We start from the raw sequence: 12,065 nt of genomic DNA on the forward strand, positions 1-12,065 counted from the left end.
TAGAATAAATAACACAATTAGCTGGGAAGGTGTTGTGGACTGAATTTCACCCTCCCAAAAGATATGTTCAGGTCCTAACCCCAGTACCTGTGAATGCGATTTTATTTGGAAATAAGGTCTTTGCAGATGTAATCAAGATAAAATGATGTTGTGCTAGATTAGGGTGGGCCCCAATACAATGACTGGTATCCTTATAAAAAGAGAGAAATTTGGACACAGAGACACACACAGAGAAAACACCATGTGATGACGAAGGCAGAGACCGGACTGATAAGAAAAGGAGCGCCAAGGATTGCCAGCACCTGCCAGGAACCAGGAAGACGTGTGGAAAATCCTCCCCTGGAGCTTTGCTGACACCTTGAATTAGGCCTTCTAGCTTCCTTGTTTTCTGTGAGACAATACATTCCTATGGTTTTAAGCTACCCGCTTTGTAGTTGTTAGTTACAGCAGCTCTAGGAAACTAATACAGAGGGTTAGAAGGAGGATGAAAAGAAAAAAAAAATCAATGGAAAGCATTGAATGAAGTGTTCAGAACTATGGAAGAATGGAGCTTCATGCTATGTTTATATTTGGATCTGTCAGATACATTTCTTTCTTTTCCTAGTTTTACTGAGATATAATTGGCATATGACATTGTGTAAGTTTAAAGTGTATAATGTGATAATTTGATATATGTATACGTTGCAAAATGATTACCACAATAAGATTAGTTAGCACATCTACAACCTCACACACTTACCATTTATTTATTTATCTATTTTTTGTGATGAGAATTTGTAAGATTTACTCTCTTAGCAAACTTCCAGGTATACAATATAGTATTGTTAACTAGAGTCACCATGTACATTAGATCCCTAGAACTTATTCATCTTATAACTGGAAGTTTTTACCCTTTGATCACCTTCACCCATTTGCCCCACTCCCATTGTATCCTCCAATACATTTCTTTATTCACTTGCATTTTGCAACACTTGGGAAGAAAACGCTTATATCAGGGATCTGAGATTGTCTGATACCAAGAAAATCTTTCTCAATAACTATCAGTAAACATAAGAAGAGGATTTTGTAACTAAAGAAATAGAATATGCAAACATTAATCTTTCAAAAATACAATTTTATCAAATAATTTTTAAATCATTTAATGAAAAATGATCATCCTTTGTCTTATTTCTGCTCTATCTTTAATTTCCACTCTTCAGAGGAAGCCATTTTAATTCATTCAATTGTTGTTTAATGTTTCTTCCACATTTAAAAATCACTATTAAAGTATTAAAATGCTATTTCTTGACTTAGGAGTTTTAGGTTTTATTTATTAACCTCCTAGTGTGGGAAAGGAGGCATTAGACCTTGGAATCCTTCCACCTTTGTACCCCAATGTCCGCTTTCTCTATCCCCAGTAATATTTAGTTTCCACTCATATAATCCAGGTGTATTAGCAACCTTGATTTCCCTTTACCATGTAACATACCATATTCACAGGTTCCATGGATTAGGATGTGGACATTGTTGGGGGACCATTATTCTGCCTCCCACAGGGGCATATTCCTGGTTACTATTATTCTGTAAGACAGGTAGGAGAAAGGGGCTGGGAAACAGAGTGGATACATGGTATGTAGACTATTACTTAGTTCTTCTTATTCAGATAGCATCCTCAGCTATGCCTATTGTCCTGAGTCCAGAGTTCAAAGCAGGATCTCCAGAGAGTAAATTTCTAGTCTTCTGCCAGGGTGGGGGAAAGGCAGAGTCCTAGCTCTGTGGGGGTAAGGAGTACATCTAGAGATCTAAACACTTTTTTCGTTTTCATTTAGTTCAAAATACTTTTAATTTCTCTAAAGACTTCTTCTTTGATCCATTTGTTATTTAGAAGTGTGTCGTTTAATATCTAAATATTTTGGATTTTCCAGCTACTTTTCTGTTATTAATTTCTAGTTTAATTTCATTGTGGTCTGAGAGCACACATCATATGATTTCTATTCTTTTAAATTGGTTGAGGTGTGTTTGGTGGCCTAGAGAATAGTAATTATTGGTGAATGTTCCACGTGAGCTTAAGAAGAATGTGTATTCTGTTGCTGTGGATGAAGAAGTCTATAAATGTCAATTAGAACCAGTTGATTGATGATGCTGTTCACTTCAACTACGAGTGCTTGCTGATTTTCTGTCAATTACTGATAAAGGAGAGTTGCAGTCTCCAACTATAATAGTGGATTTGTCTATTTCTCCTTACAGCTCTAGCAGGCTCTGTCTCACATATTTCAATGCTCTGCTGTTAGATGCATACACAAAAAGAACTGTTATGCCTTCTTAGAGAATTGACCCCTTTATCATTAGGTAATGCCCCTCTTTGTCCCTGATAATTTTTGTTATCCTGGAATCTGCTTTGTCTGAAATTAAGATAGCTACTCAGCTTTATTTTGATTAGTATTAGCATAGTGTATCTTTTCCCTTTACTTTTAATCTATTTGTGTCTCTATATTTAAAGTGGGTTTCTTGTACGCAACATGGTTGGGTCTTATTTTTTGATCTAGTCTGTCAGTCTCTGTGTTTTAATCGGTGTATTTAGACCATTCATATTTAAACTGATTATTGATATAGTTAGATTAATATCTGCCATATTTAGAACTGTTTTCTATTTATTGAACTTTCTCTTTTTTTTTCTTTCCCTCTTTTCTGTTTCCTCTGGGTTTTTTTTTTTTTGCGGTACCCGGGCCTCTCACTGTTGTGGCCTCTCCCGTTGCAGAGCACAGGCTCCGGACGCGCAGCCCCAGCGGCCATGGCTCACGGGCCTAGCTGCTCTGCAGCATGTGGGATCTTCCCGGACCGGGGCATGAACCCGTGTCCCCTGCATCGGCAGGCAGACTCTCAAACACTGTGCCACCAGGGAAGCCCTGCTTCTTCTGGTTTTAACTGAACATCTTATATAATTCCATTTTCCCTCCTCTCAGCATATCAATTATACTTTAAATTTTTTTTCAGTGTTTGCCCTAGAGTTTACACTATGCATTTATAACTAATCTAAGTCCACTTTCAAATAATACTATACTGCTAGTGCAGATACATTATAACAGAGTATTCAATTTCTTCCTCCCATCCCTTATAACATTGCTATCATTCGTTACACTTATCCATACACTATAATCACCTAATACATTGTTACTATTATTATTTTTAGACAATCATGTTTAATTACCTCACAACTGAAGCTGCCTTTGGGGCCAAGGGACAGGAAGGAGGCAGCGAACCCAACACTTGAGCTGCACTCTAATCCTAGGTTTATTCAACACAATTCTTTTCTCTATACAACAAAGTACAAACACAGTATTATCTAAAATGCTACAAAGTTACAAAACTCAAAACAGAAAATGTATAGTACTGACTGTACAATAAAAGCCAAAAAAGCAATGTACACGTTGCCAAGGTAACCTGCACGACCACCATGAATACCAACACAACGAGGGGGCTCTGTGATGACCCAACAGAGCTGGCTCTCAACTTACCAGTTTCAGAGAGAAAGGGAAACGTAGGTTTGTGTGTGTGTGTGTGTGCACGCACATGAGTACACATGAAAAGAACCATTTTGGGTATTTGGCCTTAGAGGTCAGAAGAGGACTTGAGTGAGGGAGCAGGCAGGCTAACAGGAATGGCAGCTGCATAAAAGCACACCTTTCCTGTGGGACCCTGCAGGCTAACAGGTTAGGGCACGACCAGCCCACCAGATGGGCCCCACGTCATCTGTGGAATGGGAAAACATGCTCCCAGGCTGGGGTTGTACCACTTCCTGGAGCCCCCTGCTCATCCCTGCTGGCTCTGCCACTAAACTGACTCTCAGGAACTAGAAATGCGGAAGCTTTCTAGGCAGAAAACTGGAGGGCATCTTCATAAGCACGACCCCAAACCAACAACACTCCTGTAGCCGGAACTCTGCCGCCAGGGGAAACAGCAATTACTGCCTTCACCTTCAAAGCCTGCCCCTGAGTGAGGGATTTCTTTCCTACCGATCCTCCTGCTAGAAAAGTGACAAAAGTGAGTTGGATGGGATACAAGTCACAAAAGTGAGTTGGATGGGATACAAGTCACAGGGCAGAGCTTCGGTGGCCCTGCTTATTGGGAGAAGGTGGAGCTGGGGCGCCTCCTGTGGCGGCGGCGGCCCGGGGAGCGGGATCGCCGGCGCACGGGGGACCTGCTTGGAGGGGAACGCGACCTGCTCCTCCTCCGTGGGGGTGACCTGCGCCACATGGGAGGCGGTGGCAGCATTCGCGGTGGCAGCATTCTCCTGGGAGGGCTAAATCGCCTGGGGGGTGGCCGAGCCCAGGGGGCCAGCACAGCAGTGGCAGTGATCTCCTGGCCATCCATTTGTCCTCCGTCCATATGCTTCAGCGCCTTCTCGACCTCATCTGGATTTTCAAACTCCACATATGCGTAGCCTTTAGACAGATGGGGGTGCATCCTGTATACAGGCATGTCAATCATTTTAATTTTCCCGTAGGTGGAGAATATCTCCAGGATATGATCCTTGGTCACATTCCTGGTGAGCCTTCCAATGTGCTCTTTGGTGGGTTTAGGGGAAGGGCTCTGCCTTTTCCTTTCCCTTCCATCTCTTTTGGGTGGTTTGGATTTGGAGCGGGAACGCCGCCTGTTGTCAGGCCTGCGCCGAGAAGGACTCGGAGAGCCAGGGGAGCTGCCGGAGCTGGAGCTGGGGGATGTGCTGGAACTTCCTGAGTGGCTCGATGCAGAAGATGAGCTGGAGCCGCTGCTGGAGCCCAAGCTGGAGGTCGAGCTGGACCGAGACCTGGTGCTGCTGCTGCTACCACTGGAAGCGCTGCGCCTCTTTCCAGTTTTATCCTTCTCGCTCGACTCCTTGGTGGCCCCCTTATCTTTGGAGCGATCCTTGGACTTCTCATCAAAGCGGTCTTTGCGTTTGGTAGGAGGAGCCCTAGTTCTGGACTTATTATTTTGACTCCTAGCAAGCTCTTCTTTTTCACTCCTGATAAATCTATTCTCCCCTTCTGAGGTGTTCAAAGCAGCAACGGCGGCCTCACTTATCTGAACTCTCACTTCTAACTTGAGTCTGACAAACAATCCCTAATTGATTTTACGCCAAAGTGCAGCAACTCCCCCGTCCAGGCGCCGGGCCGTGAGCACTTCCAGGGTAGGTAGGGCCCGGCGCTGCGGGCCTGGGTCTCCAGCCCGGCGAGAGGGCCCCGAGGGTGGAGGCCAGGTTCCCGGCTGCTTCGAATTCCGGGGTCCTCACTGGGCCCGCCACAGAGCCAGCGAAGCGAGGGCACCCTTCCGCCCACCGCAGCCCCGACCATTTCTGCTATTATTATTTTGAATGAACATTGATATATTAGATCAATAGGAATAAGAAAAATTAAATATTTTATTTTCCTTTGATTTTTTTACTCTTTTTTACTGCTCTTCCTTTCTTTATGTAAATCTGAGTTTCTGACCTAAATAATCCTTTTCTCTACAGAACTTCTTTTAACATGTCTTAAAAGACAGGTCTATAGGCAAGAAATTCCCTGTTTTTGTTTGTCTGAGAAAGTCTTTATTTCTCCTTCACTTTTGAAGGAAATTTTTGCTGGATAGAGACTTGTAGGCTCTTGGTTTTGTTCTTTCAACACTTTAAATATTTCACTGACCCTCTTTTTCCTTGCCTGGTTTCTGGAAAGAAGTTGGTATAATTCTTATCCTCATTCTTCTATAGGCAAGGGTTCTTTCCCCTTCTGGTTTCTTTCAAGAATTTTTTGTTTGTTTTGTTTTCTGCAGTTTGAATGATGTGCCTCAGTGTAGATGTTTGGTATTTATCATATTTGGTGTTCTCTGAGCTTTCTGGATTCGTGATTTGGTATCAGTCATTAACTCTGGAAAATTCTCAGCCGTTGTTACTTCAAATATTTCTTCGTACCCTTTTTCTCCTTCTTCTGGTATTTCCATTTTATGTATGCTGCACCTTTGCAATTGTTCCACGTTTCATGAATGTTGTTTTGGTTTTTTTTTTTCTCTTTGCATTTCAGTTTTGGAAATTTCTATTAATATCTTCAAGCTCACTAATTCTTTCCTTGGCTGTGTCCAACAGACCAAGAAGGCCATCAAAGACAATCTTCGTTTCTGTTACAATATTTTATTTTAAACATGATTCTTCCTTAGAGTTTCCATTTTTTCTGCTGACATTATCCATCTGTATTTGCATGTTATCCACCTTTTCCATTAGAGCCCTTAGCATACTAATCATAATTATTTTAAATTTCTGCCTCATAATTCCAAAATTTCTGCCATATCTGAGACTGGTTTTGATGCTCACTTTGTCTCTTCAGACTGCATATTTTCTTGCCTTATAGCATGCCTTTGAATTTTTTGTTGAATGCTGAACATAATGTATTGGGTAATAGGAACTGAGATAAACATAAAACTGAGGTTTTATGTTTACCTGGGTAGGTGTTAGGTTGTGTTTACTGTCTGCTGTAGCTGTAGGTGTCAGAGAGTTCAACGTCCTCTAGTGCTTTTGTTTTTGCCTTCCCTGCTCCCTTTGGGCTTCTCTAGCAACTCTTTCTTAGTTAGAGACTGTTTCTTAGAGCTCTGTCAGTTGTAACTCACTATTGTTATATCAGAATCCTGTTTATATGGTGACAAGGTATTACAGAAAGGAAGAAGTCTGTAATTTTATGATTGAATCTTGGTTTTTTTTTTTTAGTGGGCCTGTGTCTATGGGTTGCAACCTTCAGAAGAATTTTTTTTTTTTTTGCGGTACACGGGCCTCTCACTGTTGTGGCTTTTCCCGTTGCGGAGCACAGGCTCCGGACGCGCAGGCTCAGCGGCCATGGCTCACGGGCCCAGCCACTCCGCGGCATGTGGGATCTTCCCGGACCAGGGCACGAACCCGTGTCCCCTGCATCGGCAGGCGGACTCTCAACCACTGTGCCACCAGGGAAGCCCCAGAAAAATTTTTATAGGCTTTCCCCCCTCCTTTTACGTGAGACAGGAAGGGTAGAGAAGGACAGGAAGGCTGTCTAATTCCCCTCCCTCTGGGATAGGTTAGGCTCTGGTAAAGCATTAGTTTCTCTGAGGGTGAGCTCTTTTTTTTTTTTTTATAGAGAACAGAACTCTCCATCTGGATATATTTATAGTGGTGATTTTCTCCTTCTCCTACCCTAAACATGAGAAGATTTTTGTGTTATTTTCATCTTGAAAACCTGGTGGGGCTCCTGGAGGTAAATTCATGAAAGTATCAGGGGGCACCCTGAGACTGAGCCCCTAAGAGTTTTTAACTCTCAAGCCAGTCCTTGTTCCATCTCCAGTAACTCGTCAATAACATCTGAAGTGTTCCCACAGGCTTCAGCTCCAGTGGCTTCTGTTCCATGTAAGCTGTGATCCACCTGTCTCTTCAGTTTTTGGAGTGGGAATTTGTCCTGTAACCTCAATTTCTGATGGTTTTAAGAAGAATGATTGATTTTCAGTTTGTACAGCTTTTTTCTTGTTTTGAGGTTGGGAGTGATGACTTCCAAGCTCTTTTACATATTGGAATGGAAACCACCAAAGAGGCTTGCATTTTTCTGTATAAAATCTTTCTATCAATTTCCTTTTGAGGTCACCATTGGCGGGGCTTGTGCTCAGAGAGCATCTAAGGGTAGCTTTCCAAGGTGCTGTCATCCACAGGTAGCTTAAAGTAGGAGTTCAGGGCTCTTCACTTTCAGGTAAGTGTTCTGTCAGTTAGCTCTGTGTTGCAGCTTACATCTGAGGCAAACTCCACACATAGGATCACTGCCACTTTACCTCATTCTTTCCTGCTTTTACCCAACTACTTTAAAAACAGACTTTTCCTCTGTTGTTAGACCATCTGCAACCCACCTCTGGGGGATCCTGGTGCCTCAAAACTCCTGAGACTGTCTGGGTTTCAACATTGTGAATCAGGAGCACTAGTCCTACCCACTTGTAGTTTGGCGCTACCTGATATGAATCAATTTTTGCTTAAATAAACTCTTAAATTTAAAAAGCAAAACAAAACCATTGTGAGTCAGTTTGCTTATATTCCACTTCCACATACCGTTGTGCCCTCCTTTCAGGCACTCTCTGGCCTGGTAAGCAAATTACCTATCTTTCATTTTCATTCCAGCTCCCAAACTCTGGTTGACAACATTTCTCCCCTACTCGCCTATTCTCTTTGCCCTTTCAGGTTTGTGACTCATAGGACTTTACTATTATTCAGTAGTTTCTGGATGAGCAGAGACAAACATATATTCAACTCATATACTTAATTGGAAATATTTTTGCCCTACCTAGTGTCAAAGAAAATATTATTCGTAACACTTGTGTTAAAAGATAAACCAGAACTTATTAAATTTTAAAGTTTATTTGGATGTGGGAAAAAGGGAACTCTTGTAAACCACTGGTGGGAATGTAAACTGATGCAGCCACTGTGGAAAACATTATGGAAATTTCTAAAATAACTAAAACTAGAACTACCACATGACCCAGCAATTCTACTCCTAGGTATGTAACCAAAAAGAACAAAGACACTAATTCAAAATGATACATGCACCCCAATGTTCATATTATTGATATTTATAATTGCCAAGATATGGAAGCAACCTAAGTGTCCATCAACAGATGAATGGATAAAGAAGATGTGATACGTATATATATTATATATATACAAAATGGAATGCTACTCAGTCATAAAAAAGAAGGGAATTTTGCCATCTGCAACAACATGGATGGACTTGGAGGGTGTTATGCTAAGTGAAATAAGTCAGACAAAGACAAATATTATATCACTTATATGTGGGATCTAAAAAATACAACACTTTAGTGAATAAATCATAAAAGCAGCAAACTCACAGATATAGAGAACAAACTAATGGTTACCAGGGGGGAGAGGGAAGCGGGGAGGGAAAATATAGGAGTAGGGGATTAAGAGGTACAAACTATTATGTATAAAGTAAGCTACAAGGATATATTATTGTACAACACAGAGAATATAGTCAATATTTTATAATACATATAAATGTAGTATAACCTTTAAAAATTGTGAATCACTATATTGTACACCTGTAACATATAATATTATACATCAATGATAACTCAATAAAGTTTTTTTAAAATAAAATAAAAAGCTGGGGGAAAAAAAAAAAGAATCAGGCAGCACCAGAACTGAAGTGGCTAGGAGCACCCCACTGGCAGGAGCCAAGGGAAAGATGTGGAAGCATCTTTTATAGGGAAGATGTGGAAGCAAAGCAAGGAAGTTATCTGACTGGCTATAATAAGTGTTTGCATATTTGGGAAAGACTACTTGTCTGTTCGTGATCTGTTGTCTGTAGGTTTTGATTTCTTAACCTTGAGGCATTTTAGGCTTAGGTCTGGGATTGCTTACATAGGCTACTAAGGCATTAAAGCCACCTTAGTCTAACACCCTCCTTGTTTAATTAACTTAACACCTATTAAAGACGCAGAGGCAGATCTTATTCAGGACTATCTTGATAAGTATAGGGACTAGTGTAGTAGAATTTTGCAGTGAGAGAGATTGGGCTCAGTTCTGAATACAACAAAGGAAAATGGAGATTTATAGCCAAGAAGCAGGGTGGGGGTGAAGGGGTCGGTGGATGGAAAATTATTAAAAGATGGGTAATTCTTCACTACACTGACCTATCAAGATTCTTGATGAAGACAGGGTAGGGCGATATTACCTGGGGGAGGGTGGGGAATGAGGAATTTGATCAGATATAGAGGGTGATTAGATATCAAGGGTGGGGATTCTGGCTAAACCGACTGCAGGATTCTTGCTAAAATTGGACAATTCAAAGATGGACATAGAAGGCCAACATCAGCAGGTGCACTTGAGATGGAGGCTCTAGAAAAACCTCAGTAAAGTTGCCCAAGGAGAGAATCCTTGACACAAGTTCTTTTTTTTTTTCATGGTTATCACCAGAATGTAAATATCATTTAGCCAACTCTTTCTCATTTGTACTAAGAAAGATAATGGCCAGCCCAGCATTCTGGACTTCATCAAGCTTCTTATTAGATATAAGTGTAATTTACATTTCTATCATTATTGTCAGTCTGATAAGATCAAAGCTGATTCTTTCTGATTTCCACAGAACTCTGTCATTGTCTGGTATTTCCTGAAGCCTGAAGCTCTGTTTTTATAAAGTGTTTGATGGTTGCGTGTAAGGAAACAGGAGAATTTTCAGGTAAAAGTGGCTCTGTGATTAGGTGCTAGATGAAGCCAAGGAACCTCATAAATTCTTCAGCAGAACGCTGCAGGCTGAATCCCTGCTGCCTTTGTGTCTGGAATTTAAAACTATTCCCAAGGTATGTATGAGCACTGCTCTCTGTTCACAATGCCCCCTTCTCTATAACATGGTCATTTCTCACAATGCATTATCTGTTTTCTTTTGACAGAAAATTTTTGTGTTATAACTTTGATTTTGCTACTGCTCCATTTTTTGATTTTTTTTTTAAGTAATGCCTGCTTTTCTTTCATCTGTATCATCTCTTTATTTTATCTATTTTAGTTCAGCTGCTATCTTTTGTTGTATTATTTCTCTTATGAAAGTCAATTCTGGTTTGAACTTATGAGAATAAACAGAATAAACTGTGTATATTTTATTCAAAAATCTTATGCTTTATGAAGTAACTCAACTGGAGGTGGGCTTGTGTGAGAATTTCACATGAGCCTTTCCTATCTTACTCTTCTATTGTTTGTAATATTGGGTTATTTTGTTTGTAATACTAGGTTAATTTTTTTAATCCTATGTTTTTATTTGTTTATCTTGAAATTATCTAAATGTTTTCCTTGGTGGGGAGAGGGGGTACTGATTTTAAGGCTGGTGAATTAAAATCTGTTTGACCTTAGAGAGAGTTATCCAGGGACAATATTAAAATTAACTCAGCATTGAAAATTTTGCTTTTGGGTTTTCATTCACTTGGAGGTCTCTTCTCATTCAGAGTGGAGGCAAGATTATCCTAAGGAGTGCCTCCACAGTGTTTTCTAAGAGCTATTCAGTATTTTTTATTTTCCTTTGTAGATGCAAATTATCAGTTCAAACCATCTAAGCAAAGAAAAAAGACCTTTCCAAATCTCATCTGAGAAGAAAATCTCCTCGGGAGTGAAGTCCCAGTTCAGAGAACAAAGGAAGAATAGACCAGAGGTTTATTTACCTTTCACTGCTTCTGGGATTCAGAGACCAGCAAGCATACAGATGCAAAAGGAAGCTTAGGGCTAGACATTCTTTTTTCTACTCTTTCTTTCTTCTTCTTTTGTGAGATGCTATAGACAGACTTGCCCAGAGGCAAGGGAGCTAAGGAGTTTATAAACCTGGGTGGGGGAAGAGTGGGGGAAGGGTGGGGGGTGAGCAATGCCATGGTAGTATTAAAAAGCTTTTGTTACTGATTAAGGTCAAGGGAATGGTGAAATACAGACTCCAGAGAAGAGTCCTATGGGACTGCAATCTAAGAGTGCTGGGTTTGGGAGGATGAATAGTAACTTTCCCTCTTGGGAGGATTAACAATATGGAGAGGTCTTTCCCTTAGGAGATTCTGATAAGCCAAACTTGGAATGGGATCCTTCCCCAATATCCCAACTCCTCTTGAGAATCATGGACTACATTGAGAGGAGAGTATTATTCATAACAGCTAAGGTTAAGACAAAAGAGGACTTGGGCTTCTATGGTGACTTCCAAGCCTAGACCAAACGTCATTCTTAAAGGCAGGTGATGAGTCTTATTTGTGTAATCACAAATACTGGTGTTGCTGTCACTGCAAAGCCCACTGACAATTCCCAGGGAATAAAAATAGAATCTGGGTAATAAAATAGAAAAAATAAAACATTTTTTCCTTTGTGCTTAGCCTAGTTTCACTTGGGTCCCACGTGCAGAGGCCCTGCATCTGGCACTTCAGACCAGAGTTCCTTGTGTGAAACGGCTGTGCGTGACATCTCAGCTTGGTAGGCTGTGCGCAGAAGTGCTGAGCGCAACACTGCAATTCAAGATGGTGCCAGCATACTGTGTGTAGAAATGCTGCACCCAGCATTTTGGATCGCTGTGAGCAGTACAGCTGTGCCTGACCCTCAA

General features: G+C 41.0%; 1 pseudogene; it reads right to left on the bottom strand.

Annotated features, from left to right (window-relative positions):
• Positions 1-4,098: 4,098 nt before the first annotated feature.
• Positions 4,099-5,309, bottom strand: LOC112397451 (RNA-binding protein with serine-rich domain 1 pseudogene; annotated as a pseudogene).
• Positions 5,310-12,065: the final 6,756 nt, after the last annotated feature.

Source organism: Neophocaena asiaeorientalis, unplaced genomic scaffold (genome assembly GCF_003031525.2).
Source record: "Neophocaena asiaeorientalis asiaeorientalis breed wild unplaced genomic scaffold, Neophocaena_asiaeorientalis_V1.1 scaffold692, whole genome shotgun sequence".
Taxonomy (NCBI): domain Eukaryota; kingdom Metazoa; phylum Chordata; class Mammalia; order Artiodactyla; family Phocoenidae; genus Neophocaena; species Neophocaena asiaeorientalis.